The sequence below is a fragment of the Aythya marila genome, assembly GCF_965140915.1.
Source record: "Aythya marila genome assembly, chromosome: 6".
Taxonomy (NCBI): Eukaryota; Metazoa; Chordata; class Aves; order Anseriformes; family Anatidae; genus Aythya; species Aythya marila.
In genome coordinates this window covers 32859864-32868129 of record NC_139047.1, presented here as the reverse complement: position 1 = coordinate 32868129, position 8266 = coordinate 32859864, and positions in this window count along the sequence as shown.

The following is an 8266-nucleotide window of genomic DNA, read 5'->3' as shown; positions in this document are numbered from 1 at the left end:
AGTGGGGAAGCTGGAAGCGTGGCAAAGGGAATCTCCAAAATTGCCTCGTGTGCAGCCCCGTGGCCAGCCCAGGCAGCTGTGTGCAGGGATGTTACACCTGGAGGAGCGGCTGGGAGATCGCTCACCAGCACCAGCCCAGGGTTATCTACCAGGAAGGCATCAGGCAATTCTGGGCGAGGCTCACGGGCAATTCAAGTCACCCCCCCCCCCCACCCTCCTTCCACACATGCACACACTCCTCCAGAGCCTCATATTCCCCAGGTTTCTTTTTAGATCAGGCAGCTATGCAGCTGCATTGCATGGATTTTGCCACTAGAATGCACCCTTATCTATGGTAAGAGGACGGGTGCTTGCTTAAAAGCATTAACTCTTTCTTCCCCAAAATTTCCCTGCTTAAGATTTTTTTTTTTAATTATTTTTTTATTATTTTTTTCTTTGCACATCTCAGGTATTCCTTGTTTTACTGCCTTCCTACCCCATGGGAGCTCTGGAGTAAGGATCAGCTCCCTGCCGTCCTTTTTTGACCCCCCTCCCTTCAAAAAGAAGGCCACATTTCTGAGCTTTTTTTTTTTTTTTTTTTCCTTCCTCTTTCTCTCAGCCAGCAGGTTTTCCAGAGGTTTTATTTGATCACACCTGAATCTCTGCTTAGATCCCAGTTAACTGCTACCAAATAGGCACCCCTAAGGTAAGAAAAGCAACCCCTTTGGATTTTATCTAGAAGCATTATTAAACGGTTTCTCCAGTTGACACTTATGACTTTTACAGCATATTAATTGCATCCTGCTGCTGGTTTTTATGAGGCTCTGCTGCTGGTCTGACTGGGTGCCTTGCAGAAAATAGCAGCGGGCAGAGGAGCACTTCTCACCTGGAGATTTGGGAGCACTTTGTGAAAGGGCAGGAGAGAACTGGCTTTTCCTTTTCCTCTCTGCCACCCTGTAGGAAACAGAGAGTCCCAAATAATCTCTGCTGCGGAGACAGCAGGAGTATGGAGAGGGGTGGCGGGGAGGTTTCCCTCCCACTCCAGCCTGCAGGACACGAAGCAGCGAGGCGTGTAGGGAGCTGCCTCCGTGCAGCCCAGCTGCAAGCCCTGGCACAGGAGAATTGGGCACGGCTGGATCGCTACGGGGCAGGGATCCTGCGAGGCAGCCCCAGGGAAGCTGCCCTAATTTCAGGCTGCCTGGGAGCTGTCTCCCGGGGTTTCAGAGCAGGCCACATCCAAGTGGTGTGAAGTTGTCCTGAGGCCACCCTCGCTTCCCTCCTACGCTGAGCTGCGAGGCTGTGCCGGGACCTTCATCCATCACGGTGCACCTGGAAACTCTGTCAGATACTCAACCAGGGCAAGGTAAAGTTTTAGCCACGAGACGTGCCCTGGTAACAGGTTTTCTGCCCAAATATTGAAGTGGCCTTAACCGTGAGGATCCATCCTGCTGAGCCCTGGAGCAGGGATGGAGTTGCAGATGACTTCTTGGTGTGTGCCATCATGCTCCTCACAAGGGCTGGCTTCTTGACATTTGTGCTGATGCTTCAAAAAACCCACAGCCCTGGGAATAAAAGACAGCAATGGGGCAGTGTACAGCTGGTCACGAGCTGTAGCAGAGCCCACGGATCATGAAGATCTCATTTCTCTTGGCCTTTTCTCTTCCAGGGGAGGTCACAATGATGTTTTATGTTTAAAAGGCATGCTTTCATATTTTGGGGGGATAAACAAGAGGAAACCAAGGTTTCTGTTAGTGTCTGCTAATATACTTCATTGCTATAGGCTCTATTTGTTACATATGGCTCCTTCTTGGGAAAAAAAAAAAAGAAAAAGGAAAAAAAAAAAAGAGAAGTAGTCATTTGGAAAAGAGTTACCATTCTTTATATCTCAGATACGTCACGCTTCATTATGATACTCTCTGTAATGTGCAAAAGCACTGACTTTCCTGGGCATGATAATGAAGATGAAACTTGTGCTTTAATCAGTTTGGGCTAATCTGTGTGTTTTGGAGGCACTCAGAACATCAAACAAGTTCAGGCAATCTAGAAAGATTAAGGGCTGAATCACAGATACATGAATGAGATTTTTTTTTTCTTCTCCCTCCAAAACCACTGTCCAGTTGGTGTAGATCTGAAACTTGTTAGGAAAATAATGCTTATACAGGAGATTTTTTTTTTTTTTCATGTGCGAGTATTAAAAAAACGCCAACAGGTTGTGAAATCAGGTGCCTGAAGCATCGTTACGAAAACAGCCTATATTTCATCCTTGGTGTAAAAAATCCCGGAGGGCGAAATGACAAGTGACAAAACTGGAACTGATGGGGCAAGCCTTGGGGGAGAAGCACAAAAAGAGAAGATGGGCAACAGCAGGCAGTGCAGATACCAACACGCTACTTCACTTTGAATGGAGGCTGAGTTGAGAGTCAGGAGGAAACTCGGATTCCTTCCCAAGATGTTTGTCCTTCTCTCGGGTGGTGCCTCCATCCCTGCGATGCTAACCCCGAGAGGTGTTCACAGCTTCATGCTGGGAGCCCCTTTCCAGCAGGCGCGAGCAGCCTGTGCTGCAGCGGTGGGTGTAGTAGAGCTAGCGAGGGCTAGGTGGCATACTGGATTCGTTGGAGTCACCTCCAAGGACTTCCTTCCACATCCAGCAAGGGCTAGGCTGAATGAAATTATCTCTTTGCAGGCAGCTTTCTGTGTCATTAAAAAAACAAAGCAACCGATGCTTCCAGTGAAGACAGCATCAATGTTTTGCTTTCTAACATGCCTCATGGGGGTATCAATTTTAAACCGCATGTAGGAATGGAGTCTCCCCTCACCAGATCAGCGCCTGGGTGTTCTGCGTGCCGGGGTTGGCTCCGTTTCACGTTATCAAGGCTCGGCTGCCAAGATTTCCAGCGATGCCTGGTGACTGGGGTGCCTCCATCTCCCCCATAGCCACCCGAGTCACCTTGCATGGTGTGGGGGATGTCAGCTCCCGCGCATCGCAAGGCCCTTTCGCAAGGGCCAGAGCTTAAAGCCCGTGCTGGATGTTTAAACGATAGAGGCAGAACTTGCTCAGGGGACAAATTCCTCTTGCCTGAGCACAGGCGAAATTAGTTTCTTTTGCTAACGGGGAAAAGACAGATGTTTCATCACGAGCAGACAGCAGAGGTTTCCCTTTGCGCCTTCCCGGCCGGTGCAAAGAGCTGAGGCCTTTGCCTTGCTCAAAGGGCCTGAGCAGGGTCCCCACGTGTGGGCAAGTGTCTCGGTGTCCCCTGGGCACTCACGTGGGGCCATTTTCCCCCTCCCAGCCCCGCGGGCATGGACCTGCGTACACGGTTGTGCTCGCTTGGGATGTCAGGGCAGCGCAGTTTGGCTCTGGGGAGGAGGCTGGCCTCGTTCCAGAGGCTCGGGAGGGCTGGGGAGGAGTTGCAAAAGCAGCTTCATCTTCCCCTGTCTGCCACAGGGCCGGTGAGGATCCTGCATAGCAGAGGGAACCGGGTGGGTTCAGGCGGCTGCCTTCGAAAGCGGTTGGGAATCTTCTTGTCGAGGTGCTCGGCAAGCTCAAAATATCCCCGCGATTCGCTCGCTTTCCACCTCCACCTTCCCCCGCTCCGTGCTGCCCACATTCTTTTTTTGTTATTAATTGTTTTAGATTCAGACAATGCCTCTCCTTTGGCCTCAGGCAGGCGCACTGGCTGAATCACTAAAACACTTTAACACACATCTGCTGAGGCAGCAAAAATCGGTATCTCTCCCGCTCTCCTTTTTTTTTTCCCTCTCCCATTCTCTGCCTCTCCAGTATCACAGTCAAAAGGTGACCGAGGCACAAAGTAGAGCTGGAATTGGCTGAAAAGAGAAAGTGCTCCCAGCTGAAGGGCAGAAAACACCTGCATCTAATAAAAACAAATGAGAAACATCATCAATAACCAGTAGAAAAAAAAAATGGCATAAATAAAAGGAAAAGTAAAAATTCAGATGGTCTCTGGGAAACTCGAACAGATGCCCCAGCCTGCTGTCTTCTGGAGGTATTGTCTAGTTATTTGCTTTGTGATACAGTGAAATACAGAGGGTTGCCATGTCTCTCTGGCATAGAGCAAGGAGCTTTAGAAACCTTGCTGATGCCACGGTGATGGGTGGCTCATAAATAAGTCAGATTGTTGCCCTGGTGGGAGAGGGGCGTCTCCTGGAAGGAGCAAGCATCCTCTGAAGGGCTTTCCTTTTGTCCCCTGTGAGGCCTTGCACGTTTTGCTGGGAGCATTAGGAAAAGGGTTTAGGCAAGCAAGCATGCTTGGGATTGACCAAGCAAAGAGAGATTTCTTACAGGTGTGCTCAGTGTGATGTGGGGAGGCACTTTGTGATCGTGTACCTGCTGCCTGGCCCCATGAACTGGTGGTAAGTGGTGGTTTACCTGCAGGAGGTGACTCCTGACTGTGACCATCAGCTCCCTCCAAGCCTGCTGTGTCTGTTCACTCCTGAAGAAGTGTAATTTTCACAGAGAGCCCCCTGGGTGGATATCTAGCTGCACATTGAGAGGAAAGGCTATGGATGGTTTGGGGACTTCCTAATGGTGAGGAGACATGACCTTTCCAGCCTGGCTCTGAGGAGAGCTCAGAAACCAGGCTGCCTTTTCTGCTGAGGTGCTGCAGAGGTTCCCTGGGGACATCCAAAATACTTGGGCTTTTGGGGATGGGAAGAACTGCCTGTGCCTTTTTATATTCCTTGTGACTAGGGAAAACTTTGTTCTTTCTTCTCCCTTCGGTTAGCACACCTTGATTTCTTGCAGAACCTCCTGCTGTGTGATCAGGTAGATGTCCGTGTATAGCCTCCTTTATGAAGGTTGTGCCACTCAAAGGGCAGGTAAGATCCTCACCAATTTAATCCAGGCTGAGGCTTAGGCCCCCAGCCTCCCTCTTGTGAAAGAAAAATATCCCGTCTCCATCCCACCCCAGAAACGCACCCGGAGCCTCATCCCCAAAGGTCTGCAGAGTGCTGTGAGGTCAGGAATACGTGTAGTCTTCTGGGGTCCTGCTGTGACAGTGGGGACAGCAGCTTCTGTGACGGGGATGTAGGCTCATGCAAGACTTGATGGAGACGGACCCAAACCAGAGGGGCCCACAAACACTGCTTGGATACATCCTCTTCTTAGCCGCCAGTAACTGGCCTGGATGTGGGCTCATGATTATATCCCTGAAGTAATTCCCTGGACTTCCCCTTGCCCCCACTCTATAATTATTCAGAGTTATTTTCTAATGGCTGTCCTGCCACTTGTTTTCTTTCTGGCTTTCTTCTTCTTCTGAGTAATGAAAACACATCAGTGGCCTTTTTCCAAGAACAGTTATTAAAGCAATCACCCCCGCCTGTCCCCCTCCCCTCGTTTAAAGCCTATCAAGCTCCATTGGATTTGTGGCCAGCGTTTGCATCGAATTACTATTTTGGGGTTGCCAAAAAAAGCACAACCAGAAAGTTTTTTGGGGAAAAAAAAAGTTTAAAAAAAAAAAAAAAAAGTGGAAGAGAGAGAAAGTTATAATCTTCCCAGATCACTATTAATTACGTTTACAATAATTACACTGTTCCGGATGGTTACACTGCTGACATGCAGGAGGATCAGCTCTTGCAGGGGAACCTGTGTGCGCATCTCGTCTTTGCCTTTCCTCTAGAACAAGGCTTGCAGCTGATGCTGGGACACCTCCACCCCCCGTGGGCTGGAGAGGATGATGAGGGTGAATGGTTTCACCCACTCAGTGGCAAAGCTTGCTCCCCTGAATGGGTCCCAGCTCAGCTTGCCAGTTCACCTTCTCCTCTGAGGCCACATTTCAGTGCAATGTTTTGTTGGCCCATTCCCCTGACACTCCCAAGCATGAAAGAGGCTGGATGCAGGGCTGGGGGTAACTGTCTAAAGCTCTTGTCCAAGGCAAAGAAGAATTAAGGGACACCATCACCTGGTCATGGGCTGAGGTTGCTTCCGTTCAAGTCTCCCAGGAATTTGCCCTTGCATGGGTGGGTCTAATGCTCAACCACAGAGATTTTGAGCAGCACTGGCATGATAGACCATTGCTGGTTTATCCGGAGGAGTGTAGTGATTAGGGAAGAGATATCAAAAAGCATAGAGCTCTCCTCCAACGAGCCCCTTCTCTTGATGACTTTCTTTGGCCACCATCTTCCCCAGTCTCCTGCAGCGCTGGGATCCCTGACAAGTCCCTCTCTTGCAGCACAGTGCAAGTTATCATCTCCTCTCCTTGCCTCTGCTTGACAGTTCCTACTTGAAACCCCCCTCTCTTGTCCCAAGACAGAGGTGTGGGGATGTAAATACTCATCAGAAGCAGAACCTCAAAGGCATTAAAATAACACGTTTTGACAGTGACCCAGTTATCTGTGTTTTCAGAGCTGTCCCACTTCAGACCCATCAAAAGCTTTGGATCCCACATATTCTCACCTGGAATGTGATATATTTCATCCCTTACACCAAGTGCCTTCCCAGAAACTGCATATCACACAGACCACTCGGTGAAGAGCACAAACACCCACTTACCAGTGGGGAAACATTTTTATACAACATCCACTTCATCTCCAGCCTGTGAATGCTGATCCTCAAGGGTAAGCTAAAATAATACTGACTCTTGAACTAAAATTCATAACTCTCCTGGCTGTGACAAATCACGGCCTCAACAAGAGATATTCATTTTATGGCATATTACAGCTTCTCCTACAATTTACCCGTCCCCTGGGATCCTGAAGGCAGTAATTATCTGTCTGTCTGTCCATCCAGGACCAACAGCCTTCCCGCCTCCCCTTTTCCAGCATCCTCTTCCACTCTCCGGTTGCCGGCTCCCTTAATGCAGGCAGCTGCAGTCATCAAAGCGCTGAGCCATGTGTGGTGTTCGTAAGCCAAGGACAGATTTCTCCTGCACTCCTGACAAATGGCTTGCAGCAGTGCTCCCAAACTGTTGCCCCACTTCTGCTCTAGTAGCAAAAGCACAGAGGTCAAGAGCTGTGGGATCTGCTAGCAGGCTGCTACCTTCACTCCTGCTCCTGGTTGGTGAAGGGCGACATTTTCACCCTGTGAACAAGATGTCCTTTGCCTTGCGCTTTGTTTTCCCTAGGAAACATCCCCACTCCTGTTTCTGCCCTTCTGGCCCTCCTGGTGGAGCTGAGCATTGCTCACGGATGACCCAGCAAGAGTCTCTGCCACCTCCCCAGCCTCTGCGTGCCCTCAGACAAATGGCCCCTGGGACACACTGGCCTGAAGTGTTGAGAGTGGCCCATAAAACCTTGTTCAAAAACCCATAAATCATTGTTTCACTCAGTATTAAAAGAAATACTAAAAATGTGGTACTGAAACATATATATAAAATTATATTTACTAATATATATATATAAAAGGCATATATGTGCATTATATATGTATATAAAGTATATATATATTTTCTTTTACAGATATTTTACGTTAGGCTGAGAGAGAGAGGGAAAGGCAGACGCCTGTGCATTGGGTTGATGCTGACTCCTCGGAAAAGCCATCAGGATGGGGGGACAGAGAATACAAGTGCCTTGGCCGGAGCCAGCACCCTCATGGGGCTGTGCTGGGAAATGGTTACGATTCCTGCACTTCTGCAGCCCGGGGAAATGCGGTGACTCAACACGCTCGTGCCAGTGGGCGACATCTCCGTGTTGTGATGCGTGTCAGCGCATCAGGAATCAATTGAGTATTCCCCCCGTGCGTCAGGCTGACAGGAACTCACTCAGACCAGAGGCATGCTCCGGCACACGTGACGTCGCGTCTTTGAAGGCACTGCTCGCAATGGTTTCGGGAAAATGCCAGCCAACTGTGGGCTGCTTGGCAAGAGGACAATAACGGGAACAGGGCAAGGAAACTGAGCCCTCCTATGATAGGAAATTCCAGGAGAGCTTCTCCATAGCAGTGGGTCTCATGACCTGCTGGGATGCACGGCCCTTTGGTCACCATCCGCCTGTCTGGAACGAGTCTGGTGTGAATGATGCCCTTAGACATTGGGCTTCCTCTAGGGCAGCTCACTTACATTTCAGATGAGAGCCTGGGGATGAACAAGTATGTGCAAAGAAGGCATCGGAGGGATATAGGCTCAAGAGGAATGAGCAGCAGCATAACAAGGTAGACATAAAAGAGCACAGCGCCATGAGAAGCAGACAAGTTGCAAGAGTTAGGAAGAGGAGCAGGGGTTTTCCTTTCCAGCAGCATGAGCGAGCTGGAGAGCTCTTTCCTGGTGCTGACATGTCACATTAGGAAGCTGCACAGCAAATGAGCATCCTGGCAATGGCATCAACGCTGCAG